Raw genomic sequence first — 17,310 nt, forward strand, 5'->3', positions numbered from 1 at the left:
AGTTCTGGCGGAAATAAGGGCCCAGCTCCTAAGGAGCAGGCTTGAGACATGTCCAGAGGCCCTGCCAAGTAGTTCAGGAGCCTGGGTACAGCTGTTGCTAATGCACCCTTTGACCCCCGGTGCCCTCTCAGACCAGCGGAGTGTCAGTGACACCATGTCCCCTAGAACAGAAGTTTGCAAAGTTACAGCGTGTGAGCCAGTTGGGATTGTGTTGGAAGAGCTTTTTCCAAATGATTCTCTGCGCAGCCTCAGATCTGTGAGGGTGGCGTGGAGCTCAGAACACATGCCTGACCCCTGTTTTGCCAGAGCAGCTGTTTTGATCTGGTTTATATCTGGGGGATCAGCCATAAGTGTTTTCAGGTGGGGGAGGAGAGTTCTGTTGCTAAAAACAGAATGTTTGAAAAGCACTCTGGTCATATCAGATTTAACATATTCTTACCTGAGAGGGATTTAAAGGAAATACTACGTCTAGATCCTAGATCCAGCAAGCTGGTTTTATTCTCAGTTTTCTCTGCTTCCCTTCACTGAACACATGTGTGTCTGAACCAGCATTTTCCTCTCTGTAATAATAACCATGGGAAGAGTAGCTACTATTTATTCAGGGCCTATTGTGTGTCATGGGACGTGCTGGGCATTCAAGAGCAGTATCTCACTGGACCCACTGCGGCTCTTTGAGTGGACAGTCATTCTTAGCTCCCAGGTGGGGACAGTGAACACAGCAATAACAACACCCCCAACAGCAGCTTGCCTCAGTGTACCCAGTGCTGGTAAATGGTGGACCAGAACTAACCTAGGTAACTCAGCCTGAATTCTGACTCAGTGTACAGTGTCACCTCTAATGCTTAATGAGCAAGAGGGGTGTGTGTGTGTGTGTGTGTGTGTGTGTGTGTGTGTGTAAATCAGATATAAATTATTTATACATCTTAAAAATAATTATGCTCAATAGAGCATATCTGAAAGCAAAAATAGGAAGAAAAAAGTTATCCATCATTCTACCATTCCAAGACCACCAACTGTTATTGAGCATATTTTTCCCAGTCTATTTTTATGCATACTTTTTAGTTCTGCACATTTAAAACAGCTGTAATTGCCTATGCATATTTTATTTTGCTTTTGTCACTTAATGTGACAACATAATAGGATGATGTTTTTCATAATATTTCAAATTCTCTATCATTTTTACCAGATAAAAATTAATCTCTTAGGTGGAGCAATTCAGTTTAACAAACATTTATTGAGCACATAATATGTTTCAGATTCTATGCTGGAACCTAGAAATACTGTTCTTTTCTTCAAGGAACTAGCAATCTAGTGTGGGGCAAAGAAGGTAAATAGATAACAATATAGTTATGATAATAGCTAATACTACCGAGCATATACTATGTTCCAGGCACCATTCACATGAACAAACTCAATAAATTCTCATAGCAACCTTATGAGTAAGGATGTCTCTCTCCCCTTTTAATAGATGTCAAGACTGAGGCACATCTTGCTAACAAGATGGTGTTTTCAGGTGTGGTAGATAGAACAGTAGCTCCTTGAGGATGTCTGCCTTCTAATTTCTAGAACTTGTGAAATTACCTGTAAAGTGAAATGGTAAAATAGAATGTTACCTTACATGGAAAAGGAATTTCGCAGATGTGATTAAATTAAGGGTCTTGAGAGAAGATTACCTTGTATTATCTGGGTGGGTCCAATGTCATCAAAAGGGTCTTTGTACCGAGGCTGCTGAGCCCAGTTTTGGTCTGACCCCACCGGTCAGACATCTGGTGCCATTCCCGCCGCCTACAACAAAGATGGTAGCAGGGTTGGCTCCTCCTGAGGACTCTCCTTTATTTGTAGATGGTCTTCTTCCTGTATTCACACGGCCTTTCCTCTGTATATGTCTGTGTCCTAATTTCGTCATCTCATAAGAAGGACATTAGACAGTTTGGATTAGGGCCCACCCTAATGACCTCATTTTAACTTAATTGCATCTTTAAATACTCTTTCTTTCTTTCTTTAAAGAAGCTACCACATGCTGAGGCAAGAACATACAATGGAGCCAGGATAGTCTCTTCAATAAATGGTGTTGGGAAAATTGGATAGATATATGCAAGAAAATGAAACTAGACCACCAACTTACACCATACACAAAAATAAACTCAAAATGGATAAAGGACTTAAATGTACGACAGGAAACCATAAAAATTCTAGAAGAATACAAGGGCAACAAAATCTCAGACATATGCCAAAGCAATTTCTTCACTGATACAGCTCCTAGGGCACTTGAAACTAAAGAGAAAATGAACAAATGGGACTACATCAAAATAAAAACCTTCTGCACAGCAAAAGAAACCATCAACAAAACAACAAGAAAACCCACTGCATGGGGAAACATATTTGCCAATGTCATATCTGATAAGAGCCTAATCTCCAAAATTTATAGGGAACTCATACAACTTAACAAAAGGAAGATAAACAATCCAATCAAAAAATGGGCAAAGGACTTAAATAGACACCTTTCAAAAGAGGACATTCAGAAAGCCAAGAGACATATGAAAACATGCTCAAAGTTACTAATCATCCGAGAGATGCAAATCAAAACAACAATGAGGTACCATCTCACACCTGTCAGAATGGCTATCATCAACAAATCAACAAACAACAAGTGCTGGAGAGGATGTGGAGAAAAAGGAACACTTGTGCACTGCTGGTGGGAATGCAGACTGGTGCAGCCACTATGGAAGACAGTATGGAGTTTCCTCAAAAAACTAAAAATGGAACTCCCATTTGACCCTGTGATCCCACTTCTAGGAATATATCCCAAGAAACCAGAAACACCAATCAGAAAGGATATATGCACCCATATGTTCATAGCAGCACAATTCACCATAGCTAAGATCTGGAAACAGCCTAAGTGCCCATCAGTAGATGAATGGATTAGAAAACTGTGGTACATCTACACGATGGAATACTATGCTGCTGTAAAAAAGAAGGAACTCTTACCATTTGCAACAGCATGGATGGAACTGGAGAGCATTATGCTAAGTGAAATAAGCCAGTCAATGAAGGAAAAATACCACATGATCTCACTCATTCATGGATAATAGAGACCATTATAAACTTTTGAACAATAATAGATACAGAGGCAGAACTGCCTCAAACAGATTGTCAAACTGCAGCAGGAAGGCCGGGGAGGGTTTGGGGGCAGGAGGGAGGGGGGTAAGAGATCAACCGAAGGACTTGTATACATGCATATAAGCATAACCAATGGACATAAGACACTGGCGGGTAGGGGAGGCCAGGGGATTGTCAAGGACGGGGGGAAAAAAAGGACACATATGTAATACCCTTTGTAATACTTTAAGCAATAAAAAAAAAAAAGCTACCACATGCTGGAGATTAGGACATATAAATTTAGGGAGACACAATTCAGCCCATAGCACATGGAAAAGAAAGTTCTAGAGCAAGGGTGGGGGAACGTCCACCTGTGGGCTGTATAAGGCCCATGAAATCATTTGGTCTGGCCCTGCCAAGGCAACCACAGGTGGGATTCCAAGTTCAATAAATCTAAGAGCTTTCTTCATAGCAACATAAATTTATGTTAAGTGAATTATATGAAACGAATGATGTTATAACTATCCAAATGGCCCTTGGCAGAAAATGGTTCCCCACCCCTGCTCTAGAGGGATGAATCAACACCAACCAATGAAGAGAATTTACGTTTATTATGAGAAGGAAGCTTTGTAATAGTTTAACATTTCCCATAACAGAACAGAGCTAGAAAATGAACACAATGGTTATGCTGGTGATAGGCTCACTCTTTATTTCCAGCTCTGCCCCAGTGCCTGTCCTGGTCTGCTGGGCTGGGTCACATGCAAACTGCATAGACCCTGCTGTGACCTTTCTCTTTGGAAACTTAAACTTAAATCTGCTTTAAACAACTGCCTGACTCTTTTCCAGCACCCACCCAGGTCTCACGTTGTTTCTGCAAGCTGCCTTCAAAGGCAGCATGAGGGGGAGAAAACAAACCATGAACAGGAAGGAGTTCAGCTTCTTTCCCCTCCCAACAAAAACTCCACAGTAACCTCTGTGCATCCTTCATCTGTCCTTGATTCAGATCACAATCTTTTACTCTTAGAGTGGAAAAAGAGAGTGAGCTTTTTCATAATGTTAGAGTACATCACCAATAAAGAGGTTTATAGACCTAAATCAGGAGTCAGCAAACTTTTCTGTCAAAAGCTAGGTAGTAAACATTTTAGCATTTGGGCCACAGAATTGCTGTAGTGACTCCACAACTCTGTCATTATTAGCTCCAAAGCAGCCACAGACCAAACAGTTTTTTAAAAAGAGCATCACTGTGTTCCAATAAAATTTTATTTATAAAATAGGTGGTGAACCAGTTTTAATCTGTGGGCTGTAGTTTGCCATAATTTAAAAAATTTTGAATATATTTACTAGTGTGAACAGAAATATGTAGTGATCAACTATGGATTGTACTCATTTCTTTGCTGATTTATTTAATAAATTACGTATTTATGAAAGTGAATCATAGTCTGGTCCCTTCTCAACACTTTCTTTTTTTATTATAAAAATGAAGCTGGAGGGGTAGGGGTGGGAAGAGATTAACCAAATAACTTATATGCATATATGTATAACCTATGGACACAGACAATAGTGCAGTGAAGGGGAGGGGCAGGAATGGGAAGGAGTGGGTTAATGGAGGGGGAACGGGGGACATCTGTAATACTTTCAACAATAAAGATAATTTTTTAAAGGCATAAAAAATGAAGTTCTAAAAATTAGTGTCATAGTAACATTTTCCTGAAACTAAACTTTACCTTTAAAAAAAAAGTTTTTGCTACATAATGCTTAGGTTAAATCTGTCACAAAAATGACCATCACATGCTATAACTACAAAATAAGGGGCAGAGATAAGAGTCAGGATTTAAGCCCAAAGAGCTGGTGTTCAATTTTGTCATTTATTCCACCAATATTTTTATGTGTGCTGCGTGCAAGGCACGAGACAGAACAGTGCTGTGGAGAATTCCAGGATGAAACAGACACAAACGGCATCTTGTTAAGTCTGAAGTGTTTCTCTCCAAATAAAGTGAGAATAGAATCCTGCCCCCGGTCACAGTGATTAGTTTAGGGGAGAGCACGTGACTAAGTTAGAACAGGCAGATTCTTCCCGTGGAATCTGAATCTAAAGTCCGTGGCTGGAAGAGCCTGGAATTACTTCACCAAGGAGATAGTTTATTGGTTCCAGCCACTCAGCAACATGAAGTTGCCCTTTTCCCAAGGTTGTTTGGTTTGGAAAGGGGACTAATAAGCAATAATATTGAAAAAATACGTTGGGGGTCAACTGTGGTGAGCCTTCAAAACCAGAAGGAGGAGCCTGAATTATACCCTCTAGATAAAATATGTCCTATGATACTGTAATTGACTTGAATGGGTTAACAATAAGCCAGACAAACACCATGTGCACATCTCTGAGGTGCTAAAGATCAGCCTGAGTGATGATACAGGACAGAGGCAAAATGAAGATCACAAGTGTTTGGCATCCCATGCAAATTGGCCAGTCGCAGTGCTGTGGAGCAGGGCTTCTCAGCCTTGGCACCAGTGACATTTGGGCTGAATAATTCTTTGTTGTGGGGCTATCCGGTGCATTGTAGGACATTTAGCAGCATCCTTGGCCTCTACCCACTAGATACTGTCCAGTTGAGTTATGACAGAAAAAGTGTCCCCTGGAAGACTGTATTAATCTATTGCTGCTGTGACAAATTACAATGAAATTAGGGGCTTAAAACAATCCAAATTTATTCTACAGTTCTGGAAATTAGAACTCCAAAATGAGTTTTTATGGGGCTAAAATCACGGTGTTGACAGGGCTGGTACCTTTGGGGGCCTCTGAGGGAAGAACTCATTTTCTTGCCCTTTTGTCTCTGTTTCTAGTGGCCATCTGTATTCCTTGACTAGTGGTCCCTTCCTCCAGCTTTAAAGCACATCACTTCAATCTCTGCTTCTGTCATCACATCACCTTCTCCTCCACTCTGAATCTCCTGCCTTCCTCTAATAAGGACCCTTGTGATTACATGGGGCAATCTGGATAATCCAGGTTAATCTCCTAGTCTCAGAATCCTTAATCTTATCTGCAGTGGCTCTTTTTAAAATATATTTTTTCCCTTGATTTCAGAGAGGCAGAGAGAGAGAGAGAAACATCAATGATAAGAGAGAAACATGGATTGGCTGCCTCCCACACACCCCCTACTGGGGATTGAGCCTGCAGCATGGACATGTGACCTGACTGAGAATTGAACCAGTGACCTCTTGGTTCATAGGTCGATGCTCAACCACTGACCTACACCAGCCGGGCAAGAGAATCTGCATTTTAAACAGGCTCCCGTGGCAATTTTTTCCCTCCTATGCTAAAGTCAGAGAACACTGCTTCTAATATTTCTAATCTTGGCTCCAATCCATGAGGGAGCTGTTTCCCCCTTCATGGAAAAATCACCATCTTAATGATCGCTGCTCAGGGCTGCCTTATTAACTAACGGGGGCATAGAGACTCAACTCTCAATGTTTGGCAAGGTAATTCCAGCCATTTTACCTCCCCCAAGAAGCAATTAGGCATCAAGTGGCTCACTATTAACTTTTATCCAGTTAACTAATTTATAAAAATAACAGCCAATCAAACTTTGTTTTGGGTTATAAGAATTGGCTATCTATGTGGTTCATCATGAAGGCTGAAGAAAGGCTCATCTCTAGAAATATCTTGGTCCCACCAATCTGCTAAGGGGGTGAGTCTGTGGTTTGGGTTCTCCTAAAATTCCAAACCTGTTTCCTAGAAGGAGTAATAAGTTATACATTAATACATTATGATTCAAACAGGTGTTTAGATGGGTGGGAAAAGACTGGGCAAAGTCAAGAACATGGGCTGTTGCAAAGGGCTGAGTGACTATGTGCAACCATCTTCTTCCATTATTTGTCTTTATGCCTCTTATGTTTCTTCGAAAGCAGGAGTCAACCAGCTTTTTCTGTAAAGGCTCGGATAGTAAATATTTGAGGCTCTTGAATCATATGGTCTCTGAGGTACTGCCAGTGTAATATAAAATCAGCCACAGACAGTCTGTAAACAAATGAGTGTAGCTGTGTTTCAATAAAACTGTAGTTATAACTCGGAAATTTGAATTTTATATAATTTTTACATGTGACAAATTATTCATCTTTTGTGTTTTCTCCGAACTATTTAAAAATATAAGAAACACAAAAACAGATGGCAAGATAGGTGGGTCATAGTTTACAAATCCTTGTCCTAAATCCAAAACCATTTGCTACTTTAAATATATATCTCCTGCTGTCCCACCTGTCTACACTTGCTCCTATTTCTTCTACTTGGAATGTTATTTCCCATCCCTCTCCTGTACTTCTATACTGTGCCCTCACCTGGTTCAATTACTATCTCACTCCCAAAGCAAACTCGCATCCTCTAAGCGCCATCCTCTCTGATGGCCTTGATCTGTTAATGATTTGCATTACTCCGTGGTCCAGGATGGTTTATTTGTAGGTCCTCATGTCACTGAGCCTGATTCAGGGTTAGCACTCATGACTGTTTCTTGAGTCAAGCAAGGCAGGACCATCAGCATTTAGGAAACAGTATAGGGACACCAGGTATCAGCCACACGCGGAATAAGGTTAAAGTTGAAAGAGAAGTGACAGGGCATGCTTAACCCCTGTAGTGGGTTGAATGGTGGCCCCTAAAATGACGTGTCCACCTTCTAATACCCAGATCCTGTGAATGTGACCTTATTTGGGAAAAGGATCTTTGCAGATGTAATTAAGGATCTTGAGATGAGATAATCCTGGATTACCTAAGTGGGCCTCAGATCCAATGACAAATGTCACACGATAGAGAGAAGAGACACAGAAGAGAAGGCCATTTAGGACAAGGCAGAGACTGCCGTGATGCGGCCACAGAAATTGCTGACAGCCACCAGAAGCTAAAGAGGCAAGAAAGGAAGTGCGGCCCTGCCAATACCTTGATTTGGGCCCTGGCTCCAGAACTGTGAGGAAATACATTTCTATTGTTTTAAGCCACCCAGTTTGTGCTAAATGCTACAGCAAACCTCAGCAGCAAATCCAATCTTCCCCCTTCCGGGTAAAGTATTAATATAAATAAACAGCTAATATTTAGTATTGATTATGTGCAGCTTTACATAGATTCAACCACAATCATAGTACATGTTCACGGCAGTCTTATGAATTTGGCACTCTTCTGAGGAAACTGCCATTCGGAGAAGTTGGGTAACCTGAACAAAGATCCACTCAGCTAATAAGTGGCGGAACCAGAATTGTACTCAGGTCATCTGACTCAGAGTCCCCTCCTCTTAATTGCTGTGTTATTCTTCTGACATTTCACATGCCCTAAAAAAGAGGGGGGGAAATGTTGGTTAATGACTTCCTTCTTTGGAAGATGAAATTCCCCAAAGTTGGTTTCTACTATTTCAGCAGCTTTTTTGTTCTGTTTTTTAAAATTCTCACCCAAGGATATGTTCATTGATTTTAGGGGGGGGGCGGTGAGGGGAAGGGAGAGAAAGAGAAAGAAACATCGATGTGAACAAGAAACATCACTGTATGTGCCCTGACCAGGAATCAAACCTGCAACCTTTCGGTATATGGAGTGACACTCCAACCCACTGAGCCACACCAGCCAAGACGCAGCAACCCATTCTTGATGTGCAGGGATAGTCCGCTGCTCAGGTTCAGACAATAGAATCTCAGTCTCAATATCTGTCTCTGTCTCTTTCAGCTTCCCTCCTTTCCTCTCTGATTTTTTCAGAAGGAAAAAGGCTTCTCATCTCCTTTTAAGGGGTATGGCCTTCATAAAAATCTGTTTCCCTGAGCAGCTCCATTTGAATGCATTTAACAGCCTTAGCTTCTAGTTTCCATTACGGAAAATAAATGAGAGGAAACAACTGCAGGCAGCACGGGCAAGACGTCAGCAGTGGAAAAGTCAGCCTGTTGCTGGGTGAGTCATGGACAGCCTAACTGCCCTGGGACCTTCCATAGGAAAACGCTCTTCGGGCCAAATGCTGGCCATGCAGAGTGACCCACAGTTAGGGGCCACTTGGGAAGCAGGAGTGTTCGAGAGCACGAGTAGAACTGGGTCCAGCGGGACTGTCCTGGAATTGCCACTTGCTAGCTATGTGACCTGGGCAAATGAACCTCCTTGCGTCTTATTAGTTTTTTCATCTGTGAAGTGGAGATGATAATAGCACCTGCTTCAGAGCTAGTAATCATGTAAAATGGTCACACAGGCAAGCACTGTTATGAAGTGTCAGCTATAAAACTGTTTATATTAAAACCTTGAAAGGGGCAAAGGTATCTTGACTCACTGCCTTTCCTTCCACTGCTCACCACTCATTTTCTCTTGATGATTTCTTTTTTTTACTAGGTATAACTTTACCACTTTATTCACTCTTTTTTAAAAAAAATATATTTTATTGATTTTTTACAGAGAGGAAGGGAGAGAGATAGAGAGTTAGAAACATCGATGGGAGAGAAACATTGATCAGCCGCCTCCTGCACATCTCCTACTGGGGATGTGCCCGCAACCCAGGTACATGCCCTTGACCGGAATCGAACCCGGGACCTTTCAGTCCGCAGGCTGACGCTCTATCCACTGAGCCAAACTGGTTTCGGCACTTTATTCACTCTTGAGTAGGTAGCTGAAGGCCAAAAAATAAGTTGGAAAGAATAAAAATAAAAATGCCCAACGCTCGCATACCTTCTCCTTTAAAAATAATTACAAAATAAAAGATGCTCTCAGAGAAGAGAGATTTTACATGACCAGAATTAAGATTTTTACCCTGTATTCTACCTCAACTAATTCAGATTACTTCATAACTCTATTACAAGAAAATCTAGTTAGGGCCATTTTTATCACCTAATTCCTTTCATTCCCCACTCCTGCTGCTCCTAGAAACATTCATTATCTCAAGATAATTTCACTGATTATTGAGGCATTATTATTCTGTTGCTTCTACTGTGACCTCTTCATTGCTGAAATCACTGCTTTGCTTCAGAGATGACACACTGGTAAGAATACTGATTTTTCCTATTCCGGTATTAACCAGGTCCAGAGCCCCAACATTTGAAATTTGAAAAACGAGAATATATAATACCATTAGTAGAAAGTAATACATAATAGCAATCATTGTGACACTCACTTGGCTAATAACACTAGCACTCCTTTACTTCTGTCTTCTGCATTTTCTATCTACTTGATTGTATATATGATTTATATCTTCCATATATATAAAAGCCAAGTGACCGGAATGCCGGAACAACCAGAATGACCAGAACGACTGGTCACTATGACACACACTGTGGCTGGCCAAACCAGCCTGATCGGGGGGAGGCCCCCCCAGCTGGCCTGGCCCCCGATCAGCCCCCCACACCCCAATCGGGGGGCGGGGCTGGCCGACCAACCTCCCACATCCTCTCCCCGCCGACCCAGCCTGATCAGCCCCCATCAGGGCAGGCCAGCCGGACCCCACCCATACATGACTTCGTGCACCAGGCCTCTAGTCCTGTATAATAAAACCCTAATATGCAAATTGACCAAACGGAGGAATGACTGTTGGAATGACCAGTCGCTATATGCACACTGACCACCAGGGGGCAGATGCTCAACACAGGAGCTGCCCCCAGCCTGCAGGCCCCAGGCCAGCCAAGGCAGCTGCCAGCGGAGGCCCCCTGATCACCCTGCTGGTCACCCTGCAGAGGGAGGTGAACGGCGTTGGCAGCAGCTGGGGGCAAAGCCAGCTGGTGAGTGGGCAGCAGGGGGTGGGGCTGGCCAGCAAGAGGGTCAGCACCACCCCTCAGTGGTGGCAGCAGGGAATGGGGCCGGCGAGCAGGCGGTGCCAGGCCGGCCAAGGCAGGTGCCAGCAGGAGGCCCCTCTGATCTCCCTGTCAGTCACCCCACAGATTGGTCCTGATCGCCAGCCAGGCCTAAGGACTCTACCTGTGCATGAATTTCATGCACTGGTACAGCAGTTGCCAACCTTTCAGACCTCACAGACCACTGGTTGGCGACCACTGCTCCAAAGGTTTCCTTAAACCAGTGGTCACCAACCTTTCAGACCTCACGGACCACCACTGGTCTGCGGGCCACCAGTTGGTGACCACTGCTCTAGTATATATATATAAATTACTGTACACATATATTTCTTATGATAAATGGTTGTGGGATATAGTATTATACTACTCTTTGTATTTGGTATTATCTGTTGAAGGATCGAGACCCAGGAGAGTTAATTAATTGCCTAGCCTGGCAGTGAATTCATTGCAGAGCCATAAATCCAGAATCTCAATTTGATTCCTTGGAAGTCCCGAGTTTATGCATTCTTGAGATGATAGTAGAACTACATGCCGTAGCCCTTCCAACCAACATTTAATATCATTGCATATATCTTTACATAGTTACCACAGTAACTGTTTCCTTATCTGTTTGACTCTGTGCCATCCTGAAGAATTTTATCTTAATCTGCCCTGATTTCTCCTGCAAAAATTTCCTTCATGCGTTCATTCTTTCCCTTAGACCACTGGAATCTGATTCCAACTCAGCCACTCCACTGACTGTTGCTATCTTCAAGGTCACTGGTGAACTCCTTGTCAGATCTAGAGGCCCCTTCTCCGTCTTCATGTTAATGAATTCTATATCATGAGATGACTGAGCAAGACCTCCTCCTCAAAATTATTTTTTCCCAATATTTGGCCATCTTCTCCTGACACTTCCCCTTGACTGTGCCAAGACTCCTGTTTGTTAGTGAGGATTGACTAAGCCCTTACTGTGGTACAGACATCACGTTAAACACTTTTCATGAGTAGCTCAAAGATCAGCTCCTCTGTCTTTCAAGAATTATCTTTCTCTAAATTAGTTTTGAAGTGATAGACCTGCCCAGTTAGGAATTTAGGATCAGATCACACTGTGATGTGACTTTCCACAGAAGCCCTGCTTTCATCCACATAGTCTATGCAGGATGATCTTCCTAATGCAGAATAAGATGAAATTCTTTCAAATGTTGTTTGTGAACAACTTTTAATGAATATGGAAAATACCACATAAGAGTGCTATCTCTCACACAAGGCAATATGCAAGTAAACTGGTGGTTATTTCTGTCTGGGTAGTGAAGTGGGGGTGATATTTTTCTCCTTACTGATGTGTTTTGAGTCCTCAGCATTTATACACTCAGCATCTTGACATTCATTTGATGAACAAAACAACAAAGTTAAAATAAGCCCTACAGGAGTCTTGGCACCATGGCCTAAAAAAAGAGAAATGGGTACGTGGCATGCTCTGCTCCTGAGTTAGGCTGCATTGCTGCTGCTTCACCTGTCTCACCAGCACCTAAAGACTATCAAATCTGAGGACAGATAATTCCCACTTTGGGGGGGGGGGTCCCAAAATTTGTAAATCAGTTAGAGGGGTTTTTTGTTGTTGTTGTTTTGTTTTTGTTTTTTACTTTGGAGAAGAAAATGTGGGAAATGGTAGCCAGATCCTTAACAATAATAGTACATACAAGATCATTTCACCTGTAACAAAATTGATCCATGATATAGGCCCCAAATGCTATTTACAATAGTGTCTCTGTGAATGCTCATCTGCAAGATTTGAGGGATGTATGGATGAGTATACAGAGTTTATTTTTACATGTTTAGATGTTGCCCTTCATGGCATTTCTGACTAGAGACGCCACCCCCTCAATCTCATCTTCTAAGGGCAAGCTCCTTTCTTTATAGGAACCATGTAAGGAAAATGTTCAGTATAGGAGAGCGGTTTGGGAAAGATTGTTAACACCCTCAGAAATGGCTTGCCCCTGTTCAGGATTCCATGCAATCCAGGTTTCCTACATTCTCTCTCTCTCTCTCCTCTCTCTCTCTCTTTCTCTCTCTCTCTCTCTATATATATCCTATCTAATAAAAGACAAAAGGGTAATTGACCGTACCTTCACTACGCTTCCCATTGGCTAATCAGGGAGATATGCAAATTAACCACCAACAAAGATGGCGGCCGGCAGCCACGCAGCTGAACCGAGCAGGAGGCTTGCTTGCTCCAGTGATGGAGGAAGCCAAGGTTCCCTGCCTGCTGCGGCCGGCTCTGAGCTCCGAAAGCAACAAAGTTTCAATTATAGAAGCTAAACAAACCCCAGATACCTGCTTTCAGCAGGCCGTGGCCTCAGAGCTGGAGCGAGCAGGACCCTGCTCTCAGCTCCAATGATGGCAACAAAGTTTCAATTACAGAAGGTAAATAAATCCCAGAATAAAAAAAAGAAAAGAAAAAAAGGAGAGGCTGGGAGCTTCAGTTGCCTGCCAGCCTGAAAACGGCCCTCAGCCCCTCATCCAGACTGGCCAGGCACCCCTGTGGGGACCCCCACCCTGAAGGGGGTGTGACCAGCTGCAAACAGCCATCAACCCCTCACCCAGGCTGGCCAAGCACCCAAGCGGGACCCCCACCCTGATCCGGGACACCCTTCAGGGCAAACCAGCCAGCCCCCACCCGTGCACCAGGCCTCTATCCTATATAGTAAAAGGGTAATATGCAAATTGACCCTAACAGCAGAAAGACTGGGACTGACTGGTCACTATGACACACACTGACCACCAGGGGGCAGACGCTCAATGCAGGAGCTGCCCTCTGGTGGTCAGTGCGCTCCCACATGGGGGAGCTCTGCTCAGCCACAAGCCAGGCTGTTGGCTGCCAGTACAGCGGTGGTGGTGGGAGCCTCTCCTGCCTCCTCAGCAGTGCTAAGGATGTCTGACTGCAGCTTAGGTCTGCTCCCCGCTGGCAAGTTGGACTTCCAGAGGGATGTCTGATTGCCAGCTTAGGCCCAATCCCCTGGGGAGCAGGCCTAAGCCAGCAGGTGGTCATCCTCCTAGGGGTCCCAGACTACGAGAGGGCACAGGCTGGGCTGAGGGACCCCCCCACCCTTGAGTGCACAAATTTTTGTGCACTGGGCCTCTAGTATATATATATATATATATATTTCTTTTTTTTTTTCTCCATCATTGTCGTTATGCAAAGACGAATGAAAGAGAATGGGAGTCACTATTATCCAAAGCCACATAAAGGCCCATTCTCCTTTATGTGGTCTTGTGTCCTGTTACAACACCCCCTACCCACCCATCAAACCCAAATATGAGGGCTTTTACCTAAGTGTGTTGTGACTTAGTCCAGATATCAGCCCAGGTTACGTTTTTGTCTGCTTTCAACATTCCCTTCACTCTGAACTAACAATCTGCCTCCTTTCATATTTGGCATCATCTTAACTCTCATTCTTCTTACATGATCATAAACGCCGGGGTTTTGCCCTATTGATCATTTGTCTTTGGCTTCTTTGCTATCTATTGATTAAGGCTGGCAGCAATTGGTCTCAGTGATGTTCTCTCTGCTTTACTCCAACACATAGTACAAGTACTCTTCACTCATTAAATCATAATCTCCTTTGGCTGAACTTGTTCAAAGAACGAAACAAATGCTTCATCTGGATATAAACCTGTAATTTCTTAGCCAGTATAAGATTTAAAGTCTTTTTAGTCCCCTGTATAGTCCCCATGTACCAACCTTAAAAAGTAATTTCAGTCTTGTACTTCATTTAGTCTTCTTCCTCAGTAAAAATATCAACAAATTACTCTGGAAGACATCTTTCTTGGGTTTGTTAATTGGATTATCTTTAATAGCCCGGTTTTAGAATTTATTGCTAGGGCTCAAACACAGGCAAATCATCATTAATTAAAATGAGCAAGGCACTCACGGAATCATAAATAAAACAAAATGAAGTGTTTTTCATTTAGTGTTTTTCAAGGTGGGTTAGCTTAAAAGGAAAGGCATGTTTTCTATTTCGAAAATCAGAAAGGAGAAGCTTGTTCTACTTGGTCAAAAGCAGGGATATATGAAGCCACTAATTTTCCAAGAAAAAAGGTCTTTTTCAAGACCCTCTGAGGGTTAACTTGATGACAAAATGGGAGATTATCCTCAGCCATCTGTCACTGAAAACCAGCCTCCATTCTATATCCAAGCCTCAGAGCAGAGAGAAAGTAAAGGGAATCGAGAGACATAAATGTACTAGGAGCTGCTTCGCAGCAAGTTTATTTCCCATTTGTCTCCATCAGAAGGCTTTCAAGATGGGAACATTTAACAGGCCTCTCACTGACAGCTGGTGGGAAGATTAGTGATCAAGGGTTGCAGATATTTGGACAAGGAATGTGTTCTGCTGTGGGACTGATGGGAAAGTGAGTGGGAGAGAGAATGCTAACTCTAGGTCCTGAAATGGAGACTGATTAAGCTAAAATCCCCAGAAGCCATTGCTGGGGAAGAACAATGGATCCCACCTCCTTGTGGACGCAGCACCCTATGTCCATCTGGGGAAAGGCAGGCAGCCCTCTTTAGAGAAATTGTAGTGAGTAGCTAAGCGGTGTTCTTGACAAAGCCAGTTGTGACAGGCTTCTCACAGGGGCTCAGCTCTGTCTGAGGACAGAAAACATTTGTCAGTGAAACAAACAGTGTCAGGAAGTCACAGCCTTTATGCAGAAGCAGAATTCTTCTGTTCGGTCCTAATCATTTACCAGTTCATCTGATGGGTGTACTTTTCTAGCCTCAATGATTCCAGGCCCTCCCACAGAATCTCAGTGGAGAAATGGGGACTGTGATGATTTTTGCCTCTTTCAATTTACAGACTGCTTCCGAGGTCGATGAAGCTATTGATTCCACTCGCATGCATTTACCACTCCCTGTCCTTCTCACCCTCCTCAAAGTTTACTGATTCATTCCAAAAACCAAGGTGTAGACATATAGTTGAATTAGAACTGACCCATAGTTTAACCATGAAGCGAAATGAACGACTCGTGTTGGTGGCTACTGCAAGAAAGTCTAAACAGACAGAGATGCCTGTGGCCTTCTGGTGACATGAAGCCAGCAAGTGCCCAGGCAAAATGAGGAGAGCTGAGTGGAGAAAGGAAGCTGCTGAGCCTCTATCTCCCCTCCCCTACCCCCCCCCCCCCACCCCCCGAGTTCTAACTCGTCCTCCTATTTAAGAGGAAAAAAAGTCTCCGAGTAAGTCTTTCTCCTCTTCTGGAATCCCAAAAGGTTAATGCTGGAAAGAACCTGAATAGCATCTAAAGCAAACCTTCCATTTTACAGGTGAGGGAAACTGAGGATTGCATAGGTGACCTGACTTTTCTGTGGTCAGAGTTGCTTCAGGACAGTCTGCCATTTTCCTAAGGCCCAGTTCACTTCTGTCTGGCGGCAGATTCTCTCCTTGACCAAACTATACTCAGGCTCCTCAGAATTCTTCTCAAATACACCTGGACTTTTGGTCTTCCTTGTTCATCTCTACATTTCCTTGACTTTTGCAAGAAATCCTGCTAAGTCAGGTCAGCCAAAATCCCCCACTCTGGCTATCTGACCATCCTTCCATTCCTGACCGGTCCCTCCTCGCCCACCATTCCCCAGGTGAGGTCTGACATCCTGGCCTGCCCACACCGAGAGTCTTGTTAGGTCAGTTTAGCCGAATCCTCCCTTATCTGCAATGTTTCCTCTTAGTGATTTTCTAGCCACTGACAGCCCCCTCTCTCCTTGGCTATAAATTCCCACTTTTCCTTGTATTTCGAGTTGAGTCCATAGCAATGGTTTCGATACCTATCTTGATGGTTCTGAAAAAAAGTCTACCCTTGAATAAGCATCATGAATAATTTTGTTTTTAACACTTGTCTGAAGAGCCATATATTTTCTAATCATCATGAAGGAGAGAAAACAGGAATTCTCCACTCTCTGTTCATACAATTACAAGGGGGTGGGAAAAGAGGACTAAAATCCTTACCTAAAAATAAAGGCCCAGCCAGCCTGGCTCAGTGGTTGAGTGTCAACCTATGAACCAGGAGGTCACTGTTCGATTTCCCAGTCAGGGCACATGCCGGGGTTGCGGGTTCGATCCCCTGGGCGGGGTGTGTGTGTGCGCAGGAGGCAACCTATTGCTGATTCTCTTTCATTGATATTTCTATCTTTTCCTCCCTCTCTGAAATCAGTAAAAATATATATCTAAAGAATTTTAGATTTCTAAAGAAATACATATTGACTACTGACTGCTTTTTTAAAAAACTTTTTAATAAAATCCTCTTTTATTTCTATAGGATGGCCAGACATGATGCATAAACTTTAAGAGGGTCCCACCCCAATGATCTACATTATTCTCATGCTGCCCCCAGTTACCCTCTGAAATTCCCAATTCTGGTCGTTTTAAATGCTAGGGACATACAATTTAATTTTAA

At 43.1% G+C, this 17,310-nt stretch overlaps 1 long non-coding RNA gene across 1 annotated transcript; it reads right to left on the bottom strand.

The window, feature by feature from the left end:
* Positions 1–1,256: 1,256 nt before the first annotated feature.
* LOC111825546 lies at positions 1,257–16,006 on the bottom strand. The gene is made up of 3 exons (XR_002828731.1): positions 14,609–16,006; positions 1,674–1,906; positions 1,257–1,581 (listed from the first exon to the last, which is right to left on the bottom strand). It is a non-coding gene; the product is annotated as an uncharacterized LOC111825546 (long non-coding RNA).
* Between the last annotated feature and the right edge of the window lie 1,304 nt (positions 16,007–17,310).

Source organism: Myotis lucifugus, unplaced genomic scaffold (genome assembly GCF_000147115.1).
Source record: "Myotis lucifugus unplaced genomic scaffold, Myoluc2.0 scaffold_31, whole genome shotgun sequence".
Taxonomy (NCBI): Eukaryota; Metazoa; Chordata; class Mammalia; order Chiroptera; family Vespertilionidae; genus Myotis; species Myotis lucifugus.